Raw genomic sequence first — 4,686 nt, forward strand, 5'->3', positions numbered from 1 at the left:
CCCCAACCCGAAGGGACCAGTCACCCTCCGTGTCCGCCCCGTCTAAGTGGAATTGGCTGATCCTGGAACTGCTGGGCGTGAAGTTTCTAATCTGCTTTCGCTTCTCTGTCTCTGGAAACCTGGAGGTCAGCCTGCTGGGGTTGCTTAAAAGTGTGTTTCGAAAGCGGATGAGGGGGTCCGCGGGTCCCCAAGCTTCTTGTGGTGTCACAGGCGGCTAAGTCACACAGAAGTTACAGGCTGTCAGGCAGGGCTGGGCCCCCAAGGCAGGCAGTGCAGAAGCGAACATCCAGAAACTGCCTGTAGGTGCATCTGAAGAAGGCCAGGCCTCAAGACGTCCCTGAGGGACAAACAGGAAGTTGGGATTATTCTGTAATAAGCACCACCTGGTCTGGGAAGTCCAGGTAGGCGTCAGCCTTGCTTGGTGGGTGCCCAGAGCATCCAGACCCATCCTTCCCAAAATGCCTTCAACCCTTCCCTGTGCCCTTGCTACCTGACCCGCTTCCCCGTTGGATCAATAGTAGCTAAGCACTGTGCTCGTAACCCTACAGGTTCACTATAGTTTGCCCCATGTTGCTCCCACCCTGTAATTTTGCTCTATAGAACACTCTTGGTGAAAGGGCTTGGGTGGCAGCCCACTGGGACCCCTTGAGTCTCTCTGGCACTGTCTCTCAATAAGCCTTTCCTGCTCTTAACCCCTGTTGTCCTTTTCAATTTCAGGGGACATGACCTCGGCACATCTGACCTCTAGCCAGTTGGGAGTTGTTTTCTCCTCCATTGGTATGGAGGGTTCTGGCTCTAGAGCTCCCTGTTTCCCTGGAGCTAACTGCCTGGCAAAGGGAGGTTGGCCGGTAGGCGTGGGAGAAAGCACTACCACAGATTGTGGGGAGGGTTCCGAAGGCCTGGTGTTTGCCTGCATGCACAATTGTACTTACAATTTCGTTTCTACTTGGTCTGTAGAAGCATCATGCTGTCCGCTGGGTGTGGCGGTGCAAGCCTGTGATTCTAGCACTCAGGAGGCTGAGGCAGGAGGGCCACCATGAATTCAAGGCCAGCTTGAACTATATAAAGAGCCCTTATCTAAAAAAAACCAACCAACAAACAACCCCCCCAATACCCACACAAGCATCATTCCATGATTTTAATCATCTGTAGGAAAATGGATGCACCTTGAGACCATGTGAAGTGAAATAAATCAGACACACAAGCTTATGAAGTATTGCATGGTTCCTCTTATATGAGAAACCCAAAATATAAATAAGCAAAGTAAAAGATAGGCAATAGAACATAGGGAGCTAGATCTTTTGCAAAACGGAAGGGGACCAAGAGTTGGGGGAGTGGAGAGGGAGAGGATAAAAGGGAATCGTGATATGTTCTTTACATGAGTCAACTCCCCGGGAGGAAGGTGACCATTATGTACTGCGAGCATGTATTATAAAAATAAAAAATAAGAATAAAACACAAGCATCATCCATAATACTGCTACCCAGAGGACCTTTTGGCCCATAATACTGCTACCCAGCGGCAGTGAAGAGGAGACCTGGCCAATGTTACCAGCACAAATTCTCTGAGAAAGTGGCTCCAGACAAACTGGGGCTTTGGCAGAAGGGAGCCAGCCATTGGCTGAAAGAGTGGCCAATCAGAGCAAAGTGGGCTCAGGTTTTCGTTGTTTCACTGGCTGGGTTCCCTGATTCCCATTGGCTAGGAGCACTGTTCCAGACGACTTTCTTCTGGTGCCGCACCTGGACCGCCACGGTCATCGTCCCTCATCCAGGCTTCTGGGTTTTCCCATATCTGGCCCCCTCATCCCACCGGCCATCTCAGCCTTGCTTGGTGGACTCACAGGTGGTCAGCAATCCTCAGGGGATGCTGAGTGATTCTTGAAGCTGGGTCATTATTTTGCACAGACAGCACCGCCTTGGGCAGGGTGGAAGAACCAGTGCCAAAGTGCGCCCTGTATCTCAGCGGTGAGCAGGATGCTCCTTAATGAGCTGTGGGTCCGACTGCGCAGGGGACCTGGCTCGAGGGAGAGGACGATGTGAAGACAGAGAACGACCATGCTGTGACAAGGGTAATAGTTGGCTGCACCCAGCGACTCTTACTTTGTGATCAGCCTCCTGTGCCGCCTGTGTCCCACCATGGTGGTCCCTGTTTCAACATGTGAGAAATTGCTATTCTCACCTAAGAATGTGCCGTGAGATAGGGGTGCACACCTGTACCTGGGAGGCTGAGGCAGGAGGATCACGGTGAGTTCTAGGTCAGCCTGGGCTACATAGTGAGACCCTATCTCAAACAAACAAACAAACAATTTATAGTATTATTCCAATCATTAAGGCAAGGTCAGTCTCAACTACATAGTGAAACCCTGTCTCAAAAAAAAAAAGATCCAGCTCCTGGTGAAGGAGCAGAGATTGCTGAAGTTGGCAGCGTTAACTACACCCACGGATGAAAACACTGAGGAACTGCAGGGCGCCCTTCCCAGCAGGGCTCAGCTTGCTGTAATCCTGCAGCTTGCTCAAAATCCTGGTAACTAGGAGGACCTAGGGTGGGATGAAACCACGCTTGGTGCCTTAGCGAGAGTCCTGACCAAAGACTGGAAGCAAGGTGTTGCCTTAGCTACAAACATGATTGACGTCTTTCCCTGCTCCCCCAGGTTTGCTGAGTTTCATGGAGAAATCACTAACATTAGAGCTCTGTGTACACATCACCGATCGATCGTGAGTTACACAGACCCGAGCTTTGGCAAGAACTAAGAAGGCCATTGAGGAAGACTCTGAAAACCAAACCTTGAAAAACCTGTTTTGAGCTGCTCGGTCTAGCTGTAACATTCTTAAAGAAACAGCATTGTTAGGCAGAATAAACCCAATATGGTAGAAATGGATAGTGTTGGAAAACTGGCACCACATGAGCAGGAGGATTTGCCGAACATCAGCTCCAGCTTTTACTGAATCTGTCCTGTGACCCAGGACTGAGGAATAAGAAGATATAAGCTGGGCTTCTTCCCAAACTCACTGCACTGCTAGGCAATGGAAACTACAAGGAGAGAGCAGGATGTGTGCCTTGCTGCTTAGGCGTGGATGATCGCTCCAAGCCACCATTTGCCGGCACTGAACACCGCAGGCAATGAAGATGCTCTTTGAAAGCTCAAGTGAATGAACTGATCTAGAACTCATGAATCTTGCTGCTAACGAGAGGAATATGCTGTTGATCTGGGCAGGAAATGGGCCAAAGGTGCTCACGAAAGGACCCTGAAGTTCAAGGATCCTGTTGACGAAAATGATTAGAAACCTTTCCCAGCACGATGGACCGACTAAAACTCCGTCTAAGGATTGCGGGGTGGGGGGACATTGCAGGCCGGGTCTCTAATGGTGAAAGGAGGAGTTAGTGATTCAGGATCTGGGAAACTCTGGCCAATATGACCATTGCAGACTTGTCCTGGGCCTGGTTCTTGAGGAGCCCAAGTCGGTTCCATACTTCAACAGCCAACTACAACCTGGTCTGCGGGAGGGGACTAAAAGCCAGAACTATGTCTGTGGTCGTATTGCACTGCACAGATAGCTAAATCTGGGATAACCCCAGCCCTTATTAAATTGCTGGATGTGCCACAAGAAGACGATGAGTTTTCGTGTCAGATAATTTGCGTCTTCTACCGGGCAGTTTTGCACCACACCATGAGAGATGCCGTAATCAAAGAAGCACAGGATCCAGTACAGCTCATAGAGCTGGTGCGCGCTAAAAAGAACAAAATCCGAAAAGTCTGTGACAATACACAGATATCGCAGCAGAATATGATGAAGCATGGGCAGACGGAGTTCCGAGGGAAAAGGTTTGCTGGTTTAACTCCCAGTGCCTGGAGCTGGTAGGGTGGTCAGATACGAGAGCCAGCAGGACTCGGATGGCGGTGATAGAACCGAGCCGTGTACCCACACAGGAGCTGTTTTTGAAAGACCTGACCTTTTCTACAACTCACATGGATTAATCACCACTGAAGGAGCCATAGGTCCAGATTTCTTCAATGCTGGCCTTCTTGGACCCTGGCCACAGCTTATGGATTCCGCCCCCTGAGCCCTACTGCTGTGGGTATGTACTTTACCATGTGTGCTCTCAGCTCAGCCCAAATTTGCATGGGTGGGTTAACTTTGACCTTGGCCTGCTTATGATGCTGATGCTATTCTGCCTCTGTGTTTCTTATTTTTCCCTGTCCTTTGCTGCAGATGAACTCCAGCGGCTTCTGCCTGCTACTCAGCACAGTTGATGGTAACATTGTTCCCTCAAGAATGGTAACATTGTCCCCTCATCCCTTGGAAAGTGATTAGACTGGAAAACACTGCCTCCCCCGTGTCAAGGGCAGGTTCTGACCTAGGGAGACAGGGTGGGCTTCCACTTGGGAAATTGTAATTCCAGCACTAGGGAGGCTGAGGCAGGAGGATCACCATGAATTCAAGGCCACCCTGAACTACATGGTGAAACCATCTCAAAAAAAGCAAACCAAACCCCTAAAAGCATTGGATGAAGGGGAACTATTCCTGAGGAAGTGTGACTCTGATTTCAGTGAGTGTCTGTGGCAAGCCAGGGTGCCAGGAGTCCTTTACCCACTTCCTAAAAGTGGTGACATTTGGCTTACGGGCATGGGCCCTGTGGTCCTGCACGTGACCCTCCCCAGTCACGTGGAGCTATGGAGGGCCCATG

The 4,686-nt window shown here is 50.3% G+C and overlaps 1 pseudogene; it reads left to right on the forward strand.

Moving 5' to 3' along the window:
• Nucleotides 1-4,309, forward strand: part of LOC117287028 — a 24,372-nt pseudogene extending 20,063 nt beyond the window's left edge.
• The last annotated feature ends 377 nt before the right edge of the window (nt 4,310-4,686 follow it).

The sequence above is a fragment of the Fukomys damarensis genome, unplaced genomic scaffold (assembly GCF_012274545.1).
Source record: "Fukomys damarensis isolate Sample0158 unplaced genomic scaffold, DMR_v1.0_HiC HiC_scaffold_20, whole genome shotgun sequence".
Taxonomy (NCBI): Eukaryota; Metazoa; Chordata; class Mammalia; order Rodentia; family Bathyergidae; genus Fukomys; species Fukomys damarensis.